The 12,471-nt window shown below is 31.5% G+C and overlaps 1 protein-coding gene across 3 annotated transcripts in view; it reads left to right on the plus strand.

Moving 5' to 3' along the window:
- Window positions 1-7,810: 7,810 nt before the first annotated feature.
- The window catches only part of LOC127736195 (galanin receptor type 1-like), a 49,338-nt gene continuing 44,677 nt past the window's right edge, over window positions 7,811-12,471 (plus strand). For all 3 annotated transcript variants that reach the window (XM_052246788.1, XM_052246786.1, XM_052246787.1), the window contains exon 1: window positions 7,811-7,930. The gene's annotated coding sequence lies outside the window, so the exon portion shown is untranslated. The remainder of the gene's footprint in view (window positions 7,931-12,471) is intronic.

A 12,471-nucleotide genomic window follows, 5' to 3' on the forward strand; every position in this document is an offset into this window, starting at 1 on the left:
TTAGACTTGGAATATCAATTTTTGTATATATATTAAGATGAACTTTTCTGAAATTTTAAACTGGTTGTTCAGTGTTTAGTTGTCAATGTGTTTTTGTGGAGTGTGGTTTTCTAGTTCTTTCAGCTGGTCATTGACTTGCAATTTTGATTGCTAGTTCTGTATATAATTTTAGATATATATGAATGTTTAGGTATGTTGATTAAGAGTAACATGAAAGCTTGCAATGCGAAGCAATAACATGTAATTGTAAACAGCAATACATATTTAGTTTCAGTGAAAATGATGTTGTTCTACTTTAAGAGTGTGTGTTTTACTCACATGCTTTTAAAATTTTGTTCACTTTACTTGTTGAAATTAAAACATTTACAAATAGACACGACTTTGGAGGTGTGCCTAGATTGGCAGAAGTTACAAAATACAGATAATGCATTTTTACATCGGATGACCGTGAGGGCATTCCGGTGTATTACTGTCGCCTAGATTTCCATTACGTAACTTTCGTGTTGGGATTGTAACCTATCTATAAACATGATAAATACGCGGACATTATCGAGTGCAAAATAATATTCCTTATCGCTTGTTATAAATTCATTTTTGTCAATGGATACTGCTAAAAATATTTTTTTTTTAGAACATAAATTAATAATATGAAAATGTTTTGTCGTTAGAAATATATATATAAGTAAAAAATCATTAACGCATGGGGAAGAATATCTCAAGAACGTTTGCAATCTCCCTTGCAGGGTTATCGGTCCTCGCTCTCTCTCAGGGATCGATAGATTGAAAGTTTGGCGGGAAAATATGAATGCTACTCAAATCCAATCTATTAGAAAAATCGAATTATTACAGAAGAGTGTCAACCATGCACTTGCACTGCACTTTTATTAATATAGTAGAATAGAATGATATACAAATGGATGAAAATTATGTATACATGTAACTGTAATATACAAATATTAATATAATATATAACAACAAACCAGAGTATACTGATTTGTATCACATCAATATCATATTTATTACGGTGAGGTTGAATTCCCTGTCATTTATTTATCATCCACGCAAGAACTTGTCTAAAAAGAAAAAATATATCTGTACATTAACCTCTCTTTCAGGTATAGAGATGTGATTCTTTTTTCTGAGACAAGTGCTTGTGACCATCCACAAGAACTTGCAGTCATCCGATGTTCAGTGCTTCAGTACTTTGATTGTAAACATTGTATAGGAACATTTGTTTAGCAAAACAAATCGTGCATATTGCAGATTAACAAACCAAATAAACACGTATTAACAATTGATATTTCAATATTGAATTTCAATGTTCAATATATGCATAATAAAACGAACATGGATTAATGACAGTTGATCGGAACTGAAATACATATAGTTAATTTTCCGGCATTTTTGCTTTTATCTCATGTAAGCCAATAGCTGTTGCTGAATCTCGGTCGCATCCATGATAAAGCAACCAATTAGAATCTATATTTGATAAGTAATTATTTCAAAGATGGCGTGTATACCGACTGAAACTAACAGCTCCGCACCGTGATGCGAAGCAAAAACCAAACCACGCTTGTATAATTAACAAACTGGATGTAATTGAAAGACATCTAGAGGTCAATATACAGTCTCGAACAAAAGACAAAATACATTGTGTAAGGAAAAATATAGCGAATTTTTTAGAAGAATTATTATTACATGTATATTTGCAATATTTAAAATGCATAGTTTAAAATCTTTCGAGTTTTAGGTTCCACCTACCATTTTAGAAAACTGGGATTTCATTGCAGCTAGTCTATTAGATAACATTTTATAGTTTTGAATGTTTCTTCGTCAGTTTACTAAAATTAGGTGGAGGTATGTTCTTATTTCTGACAGAGGGGTACTCAACCTATATCAATTTGTGCATGAAGCGATTGATAGTTGCTAGATACTGAATAATTTTACCACAAATTTGTGAAAGTTTTAACCGGTGTATATACTCAAAATATGTTAATAAAGTTCATGTCTTTTTCAGGACTTCTGATCCAACCATGTAGTATGGCATGTTTGTGAGATATGGTTTTGGTCAGTAGGATGTTCACGAGGGACCTGTAGTACAAAGTATATCACTGGATTGAGCTCATTGTCTAAGTGTATTATTAAAGTGCTTTGCTTTGAGCTCAGTTCATTGTTATGCAATTCATTCTTTGTGAAATAAAGATTTGACAGACAACTCTCATGTACAAGGAATTGTCAAAGTAGTATCCATTCTATGTACAATGTAAGTAATAGGGAGATAAAAGCATTTTATTTAGATTTGAACCAAACATTTTTTGTCCATTAGCCAAATTAAAAAAAAAAAGCACAAATTCACCAAGCAATGCTACTGGCCCTACTAGCAATATGATGCTAGGTTCTTTTGTTACACTTTATTTTTATGCCCCCGCCGTAGCGGAGGGGGCATTAAGTTTTACCCTTGTCCGACTGTACAAACGTACGTACGCACGTCCTAAAATTGGTTTCCATTCTCTAACTTTAGTTTGCCTCAACCAAATGTTATGAAACTTATACGCAATGCTTATTACCACAAAACACAGATCAAGTTTGAATTTTGGTAGCGTCACTTTTACCGTTCTAAGAGTTATGCCCCTTTAAAAATGGAAAAATTGTTGAATTTTTCGTTTCCGTTCTCTAATTTTAGTATGCCTCAACTAAATGTTATGAAACTTATACCCAATGCTTATTACCACAAAACACAGATCAAGTTTGAATTTTGGTGAACCGTTCTTGAGTTGTGCCCCTTTATAAATGGAAAAATTGCTAAATTTTTATTTTCTTCTAAATATCGTGTAATTTTAAAATTGGAGTTATCTTCCTTTGTCCATGATTATAGTTGAATCAACTACAATCAATGCTTTATACAATGCAATGTTTAATTTTGACTTCCACTGATAAAATACAGATCAAGTTGAATTTGGGTATGGTCACTTTAACCATTATTGAGTTATGCCCCTTTATAAATCGAAAGATTGCTAAATTTTTAGTTTCCATTCTGTAACTTAAGTTTGCCCCAACCAAACATTATGAAACCTATACACAATATTCATTACCACAAAACTAAGATCAAGTACAAATTTTTTGTTTCCGTTTTCTAACTTTAGTTTGCCACAACCAAATGTTATGAAACTTATACACAATGCTTATTACTACATAATACAGATTAAGTACGAAATTTGGTGGCGACACTTTTACCATTCTTGAGTTATGTCCCTTTATAAACATAAGAATTGCTGAATTTTTCGTTTCCGTTCTCTAACTTCAGTTTGTTTCAACCAAATGTTATAAAACTTATACACAACCGTTTTAGAGTTATGCGTGTTTACAAATAGAAAAATTGCTGAATTTTGAGTTTCTGTTCTCTACTTAAATTAACCTCAACCTAATGTTATGAGACTTACACACAATGCTTATTACCACAAAACTCAGATCAAGTTCAAATTTGGGTAGCGTCACTTTTACCGTTCTTCAGTTATGTCCCTTTATAACTATATGATATGCAAGCGGGGGCATCATCTGTGTCCACATGTGGACACTATCCACATTTTTTTTACATCTGTACTGCCTACTGGCGACTCAGTCCTGAGTGTAAATGGTCATTCAGTATGTTAAGAAAAAGACCAAAATTTATAAGGCCTATCTGGCCTAATTGATTTCTAAAATATATTTCATTGTACATGTTCAACATTTATCATTCATTTGTTTATTTCTTAATTTGTGTGAATTAACAGTAAATGTTAATTACTACACTTTCATACCATAACAAAACTGCCTTACTGTATTGGTATCACTTATAATTTGTATCCATATAACAACAAAAAACTGAAAAGAGAATACTTTTGCAATAGCTTTTTCATATTGAATACTAAAACTTTTTAGATATTTAGACATATTAAGTAGATGTTCATAATATCCACTTGACATTTTATCATATGACTTCTGTAGTTAGTTATGAGTCTTTGAAGCATGCTCACAAAGGTTCTTTTGTTGATATCATTTTCATACTGGTCAAAACTTTTTTTTGCTTTGACCAGCTTTGGAGGAGATATTTTCAAAGAATTAATAAAAAATAACACAGAAATTCACGTTCTAGCTCATCTAGCCCCAATCATCATGTCAGGCATTGTCATTACTAAAAAACATTAAATGTCTTCTAAACTGAGAAACAATTTCCACATTTAACCGAAATCTTTTACTTATGATACTGACAATCCCCCACAAAGTAATATAAATAGAACTATACAAATAGTAAGCAAATACATGTTCTCAGATACCATCTCCCATATAAAAAAATCACATTAAGAAAAAAATGAACCTATTATGTGTTCCTCTCCTAGCTACAAAATGTATCCAAAATCAAAGATGTGGAACATATATATTCTATCATAATCATTTGGTAATTAATGCAATTAGTATCTCTTCCATGCCCGTGTTGAACATAAAAAACTAAATATTACATAAACAACACCCCTAATGCTCATGTTGGTTGTCATTGTGCAACACAGTTAATACATAGAAAACATAAAACATAGAACTCCTTTTGTCATATAAAACACTGTCAAACATCCAATCATACTATCCACACTGATCTGTGTCCACACTTGTATAATTAAAAAAAATTAATTTCACGCAGATTTATTAAGTACTTACAATGGAGGCTGCGTAGATATGCATATAGATATGATATGTTCGACCTGTTAGTCAAATGCGTTTTGTTAAAATATACTTTTCACTTTTTGGTCTTTTGGAAAATGTTGGTTGTGCTGTATTTAGACCCCTCTAACAAGAAATTAGTTTTACATTCACACGTATAAAAATTGCGGTTTTTATCCTACGCAATCATAGGTTTGAACGTTGTTTTCAATTTAGACTTATACAATATATATATATATTACCCCGCTTTTAATAAGAGTTTAACAGATTTTACGTTGTTTTCAATTTAGACTTGTTTATATTTTTCGTTTGGGCTTGTATTATATTTTCCTTCGGGTTTATATGATCCGTTCATCCTATTTCGACTCTTCAAAATTCAAGAGTCTATCCTAAATTGAGGTTAATTATATGGCCTTGCAAATACCGTTTCGATCCCTAACATCACTGAAGAGACATTAATTGTCGAAATCTGGATATGGTGTACACATTTTTGCACCTTATATTTGCGATATACCATCTTTTCCGCAAGTTTATTGTTTTCTGTTTGGTATTCAATTTTAAATTAAGATCCATGTTACATCTGGTGATCAATTTATTTGGCAATCGCCAATGGCAGTCAGCAGAATGTAAGAACATCAGTTGTTCGACCTGTTAGTCAAATGAGTTTTGTTAAAATATACTTTTTCACTTTTTTGGTCTTTTGGAAAATGTTGTTTGTGCTGTATTTAGACCCCTCTAACAAGAAATTTTTTTGCATGCACACGTATAAAAATTGCGGTTTTTATCCAACGCAATCATAGGTTTGATATATAGAAGAATTTTATTAATCTAATCAAGAACCCATAAAGGGCATCATTTACAACAATATTAAGCACAATATGATTGGAAAAAAGAAAAACTAGATCCTAATATAATACTATCATATTATGGACAGGATCAGAGCCTAACACATCATGTGTCTTACATAACTATAACAATAATTTCATAATAATTAAATATTATTTTATATATTTTGTATCCACCTGGATCTTATTTCTAAACACTTAATTATATAATTGCCTAGGCACATAAGAGTTGGTAAATGCTCATTTGTGAACAGCCAGAAATATTTTTTATCCTTGGGTAATTCTTTAAAATTATTACAAAAACTGTTTACTTTATCAAATAATAATTTTCTCTGTTCGTTATATAAAGGACAACTTACTGTGAAATGGGTCTCATCTTCAATAGAATTTGATCCATGTGATAGGCAGTGATGACATAGACGCTGACTTCTCTCTATGTATTTTTTACTATATCTATCTTTCTCAATTTTAAGATCATGTGCACTTATTCTCAATTTACATATAGCTCTTCTTATATTAAAATCTTTAATTGATAAATAAGCCTCCTTTACGAAGTCAGTCTTGAGGTTGAAATAATTTTCTAATTTACTATTACCTTGTGATAAGGTATCAGATCTTTTGACCACCCAAAATGTTTTAAAACTGTTACAAAGTTTACATTTTACAAATTTAATTAATTTATTGAGCTTTGTATTCAAATTTTGTATATCAAGTGATTGAAGGACATATCTCATAGATGAATACCAACAATTAATGTTTCCTGCATCTAAAATTTTATTACAAACATAAGCATCATAAAGTAACCCATCGTCCAATTTGTTAAGCCTGTGCACATATTTTACCATAGATATAATGACTGAAAAATAAAGAGGAAATCTTGCAACCTCTGATAACACTGCCAAATTTGAGGCTTTTTTATTTACACCAAGAATATATTTTAGATACCTGAAATGTGATTTTTCCAAATAATCATTTATGTAAATAAATTCAAATTGATAATCACTTTTTTTTCTTGCAAGCAGCAGAGTTAATCTTAAAGGTACCCCAGATTTCACTACAATATAATAAAATTGGTTTTATTGTGTGATCATATAAATGGATTGTAGTATCAATACTTGGATTACAAGCTGACATGGATTTTTGTAGTTTAAATTTTGCCTTTAAGGACTTTTTGAATAGCTCTTCTTTCCCCTGCTGAAAAAGACCACTAGAAGTAAAGACTATCCCTAAATATTTATATCTGTTAACACATTCTATAGCCTCATTATCTAAACAAAGTGATTCCTTCAAAAATTTTCCAGGCTTGTTAAAAATTAAAACTTTTGTTTTGGACAAGTTTACATCTAGACACCAATCAATACAATAAGTGTGCAGTTTATCAAGTCGGTTTTGAAGACCCTGTTTAGTGTTTGATAATATAATAATGTCATCGGCGTACATAAGACAATCAATTCTACGCCCATTGATATAAACAGCATCTGGACTCGACTCAAATCTTATAATAAAACTATATATATATAAACCTTATATAAGCCATACATTCATGAAAGCTTGAGCTGCCTATTATAAATATTAACTTGAGAAAGTTTTATATCACTTGATTTTATTAAATGTTATTTGCTTTCATCTCGAATTATTGATGGCATTGTCTGCCTTCCTGGCCCTTTATACTGGAACTGAAACTACTATAACACTGTTTTACATATTCTTCATGGTCCTTCGGCTTTTTCTTCTTGACATCCAAGGATTTGTATAAGAAATTAAGAGTATACAAATGGGACACATTAGGCTAATAGCTGAAGTTCAGCTGATTTTCATAATTCAATAGTGACTCCCAAAATATTAGACATATATATGTTCAACAAGATAAAAGAGAAATTCGGAGAAATATGTTAATAGGTCGAAAATACAATACACGAGGATACATCGAATATTTGATGAAATTTTTCAAATCTTTTTAAACAGTACAATGCAATACAATAATACAATACAATATTTTTATTTTTTCCAAATTAAAGGGCCCATTAAGAGCATAACATTAATAACAACATGACATAAACATTAAAGAGTGATTAAAGAAACATAAAATAATAGTTCAAATGCATGAGGAAAGGGTCAGTGGTCAAGGCGAGATAATTTTGCTATCTATTAGAGTATTTAATTAGAGTACACATTTTGAGTTGTCTCTCTTTGATCCTCTGTGTATTACGATTCAGCCTTGACCTTATTTACATTTGTACAAACGGCGCAGGCGTTGAAAAGGTATTTTCTAGGTCAACACGCATGACACCATAACAAGTGCGAGCAGTCTGTTTCTTAGATTCCACTATTAAAAGGCAAATTAAAAGCGAAAACTACGTAAACTGATGACTGTAATGTAGCTGTTGCACTAAGTAAGTTATATTCTAAAACTATAATTTGTTATGATGGCAAAACTGCTGTGCTTTTAGTCGTATTCATCTAAAACAAGATGAAATACATATTTTCTCTCGATAGGTAACGTGAGCAGCATGTTTCATGTTTACACTACTGACCGACTTATATATGTGTATTGGCTTTAGTGTTGACTTTCATATATTACCAAACTTATTTACGAAAGATATGGTAAAGAGTATTTTAGATAAACTTATGCGTTTCCAGAAATATTTGCTCACAGCGCAATGTTGACAAATATTTGTACATTTTATGTAAACAAATGGTTTAAGCTTGGCTACCATAAATTGGCATAATATACCTTAAACGATGTCCGTGTTTAGAGGGTATTGTATGACATTTAACATGTTTGGAACAAATCTGAAGTTAATGGGTAACACCTTAACTTAGGAACTATCTCTTCCAATTGTCTGTAGATGTCATCCAAATCAGTGGCGGATCCAAAAAGGGGGGGGGGGGTTCAGAGGGTTGGAACCCCCTTTTTTTCATGATCAATGCATTTGAATGGGACATATAGTTGGAATCCCCCTTTATCCTGGGTTAGGACCCACCCTTTTATAAATGGCAGGACCCGCCCCTGCAAATTATGCCTTTAAAAAATAAGTACGGAAATTTTTTTAATCTTTGTATTTGTCATGATTTGTACACATGACTTATCACAATATCAAATTTAATTATTTTTGATACAAATACATGTATTAAACATCAGTGAAATCCATAGCAATGCATAATTTCATTAACTTTGTAAAATTCCTAGCAATTTCAAAAAACACTAAAACTGCTAGTGATTTGACTTTATCCAAATATCCAGGGATTTATCCTGCTTTAACAAATTCACTGTAAAATACATTTAGCAGGTCTACCAAGAATTTACATGGAGCTGATATAAACTTATGTCCTTTGAAAATTCTGCTTTAGCTAAACCACACATTTAGGTGTGGATCCAAGGTTTTGAAAAAGGGGGCCTCCTAGAACATTTGGTGTGATACTTGTAAAAATTCTATGCATTTATCATATACAATATAACCCAAGGCCCCTGCCCCCTAAACCTGCCTCTGCCTTTAACTCGTCCCATGAAATCAGAAAAGGTTAAGGAAAATTCATGCTCATATTTTAGTCTCTCCTTGTTATTTTTTCAAATGTTCATTCTTTTAGAAAATTTGTTCACTACCATTTTAAGAAAAATCTTAGATTGGTTCTCAAATTGTTTAAAGAAACTTATGGTTCTTTTTGCCAGTGTCAACCAAATTATTCATTGGTTGTTGGTTTTGTACATTGGCAAATATTTCATGCTCATTTTTGGTTAAACTAGTGTAGTAAAGGAATAATAAAGAAATATTTTTGTAATTCACACAGGTCATTCTGTTCTCGTTATTACAAAACATGGAAGATATAGGGAAGAGGAATAGGTCAAGGTCACTCTTAGCAGTGTTACTAAACAGTGGATGTTTCTTAAAAGTTGGTTTGGGGATGGTATCCCACTATGAAATGTAATACATCTATATATGTGAAAAAACAGCAATGATAGTACATTTTTATTTGTCCCTCTAAGCATACTACATGGTAGTCTTTTAAACTGTTGAAATAAAAATGTTTTCTTAAAATACATTGTAAATGTTCAGTTGGAAGGGCCAGCTGTTATACCCAACTGCATCTCAAATAGTTAATATTACCTAATATATTCTCTGAATGTGTATATTGTCAATGTCATGATACTGCCTAATCATTTATATATATATATTAAAACATACCTTGGACTATCACACTGTCAATATTATTTTATTCTAATAGCCTTTGAACTTGTTTAAAAAAAAAGATAACAAAATTGTTCTTGATTGTGTGTGAAAATAATTATATTATGAAATTGGTAAGAACTGTGTTTTGAAATACCATTGAAAAAATGTTTTGGAAGGTACTTGTAAATGCATGAAATGTTTTGGACCATCAAATACAAAAAGGTTTTATATAATCATGATAATTTAAAGACAAAAAGTCAGTTTAGTCAGCTTAAGGAATTTCCCAAACTCAGTTTTAGTACACTTACACAAGAATCAATTATCACTTTGTATCTTCAAGATACAAAGTGATAATTTACAAAAAAAAAATGGTGCCAGTACTGAAGTATTAAACCTAGGTGGTTTGTAATCTTGATGACTGACAAAAATACTTGTCAATGATGTCAAAAGTAATGTTAAAATTTGAATAAATTTCATGGTATTCTGGTCACAATGACATGTATAACACTTTCTGATGCTAACTTTTATGGTTTTTGAAATACTTAAACTGTATTTATATCAAAATTCAGAAATTATTGCAATATTTTATTGATGTGAAAAATATGTGACAGATTAAGGTTTGCAATGATAATTTTAGCAATGATTTTCCTTCACAAATTTTTTTTTGCAATCACATTTATTAGATCTTGTATTTTAACCCGTAATCAGTGATTTGTAATAATGAATGCACACATTAATTTATAAATTTACAGTACATTTTATGCATGATAAGGGATAGGGACAGATTTTCAAGTATTTTTTTTAAAGCTAACACATTTCAGTGTTTAGAATTTTTACTTGCATTGCCGAAGTCAGAAGGTCTAGTTTTGACATTTTACAACACTCATTGTACAAAGAAAACTTTTCTTGGCTCCTATTGAAGGGAATGATTTTAATATTTGGTCTGCAGCTTGATGGTGTTGAGTTGAAGCGAGTGAGCAACTTTTACATCTGGCTTGCCACTTCCTGTTTGCTGATAGTTTTACAGCAATCATTGTAAAAGGAAATATTCGTCAAAGTTTTGAGGCATTAGTGAAAGGGAATGAATCAGTTGATAAGTTATGCTCCAGTATACATATTACCTCAATCGATTGCATGCAGCAACACAGGTCCATCCTGGTATTGGTCTTGTTATATTTAACAAGTATATCAGAAGATACACAACCAAATACTAGTATCTGTAGCTTAGCTTGAATGCTCTGAATGCCTTAGCAGCAAATGATGTCCATATATGTTGCATAAGGCATCTGTTGGTTTGAATAGAGATGTGGCTGCAAATCATTGAACTATTGTCATTTCAGATACCTACATGTATTTTACACTTGCTTTGATTTATTTATATCTTCATACATAGACAATAAACAGCAATTCCATTATATCATGCATTAAGAAATATTTCACACAAAAAATATATTGTGAGGTTAAAGTTTTGTGATGTTTTTTTTGTCTTGAAAAATAGTGTGAAACCTGAATTTTTTGGTATACATATACATTATATATCTAACAAATCAATCTGTTTGATGGTACAGACTTTACTTACTAGACTATTGCACAATGAGACAGACTAATTGCATGTTTGTTTTCAATCATAGAAGTCTGAATCCAATCTGTAAACCAGCTATATTTGCGATAATTAATTTTGTGGAATGATCAGTGTATATATACTGTAAATAAGATACATTGCTTTAGCTGAGCTAACATCACTACTGTACAATAACTAGCTGTATATTAGCTGAGCTGACATCACTACTGTACAATAACTAGCTGTATATTAGCTGAGCTGACATCACTACTGTACAGTAACTAGCTTTATATTAGCTGAGCTGACATCACTACTGTACAATAACTAGCTGTATATTAGATGAGCTGACATCACTACTGAACAATAACTAGCTGTATATTAGCTGAGCTGACATCACTACTGTACAATAACTAGCTGTATATTAGCTGAGCTGACATCACTACTGTACAATAACTAGCCTTTAGCTGAGCTGACATCACTACTGTATAATAACTTACTGTATATTAGATGAGCTGACATCACTACTGTACAATAACTAGCTGTATATTAGCTGAGCTGACATCACTACTGTACAATAACTAGCTGTATATTAGCTGAGCTGACATCACTACTGTACAATAACTAGCTGTATATTAGCTGAGCTGACATCACTACTGTACAATAACTAGCTGTATATTAGCTGAGCTGACATTACTACTGTACAATAACTAGCTGTATATTAGATGAGCTGACATCACTACTGAACAATAACTAGCTGTATATTAGCTGAGCTGACATCACTACTGTACAATAACTAGCTGTATATTAGCTGAGCTGACATCACTACTGTACAATAACTAGCTGTATATTAGCTGAGCTGACATCACTACTGTACAATAACTAGCCTTTAGCTGAGCTGACATCACTACTGTACAATAACTAGCTGTATATTAGCTAAGCTGACATCACTACTGTACAATAACTAGCTGTATATTAGCTGAGCTGACATTACTACTGTACAATAACTAGCTGTATATTAGCTGAGCTGACATCACTACTGTACAATAACTAGCTGTATATTAGCTGAGCTGACATTACTACTGTACAATAACTAGCTGTATATTAGCTGAGCTGACATCACTACTGTACAGTAACTAGCCTTTAGCTGAGCTGACATCACTACTGTACAATAACTAGCTGTATATTAGATGAGCTGACATCACTA

Source organism: Mytilus californianus, unplaced genomic scaffold (genome assembly GCF_021869535.1).
Source record: "Mytilus californianus isolate M0D057914Y unplaced genomic scaffold, xbMytCali1.0.p SCAF_3, whole genome shotgun sequence".
In the NCBI taxonomy this organism is placed as follows: domain Eukaryota; kingdom Metazoa; phylum Mollusca; class Bivalvia; order Mytilida; family Mytilidae; genus Mytilus; species Mytilus californianus.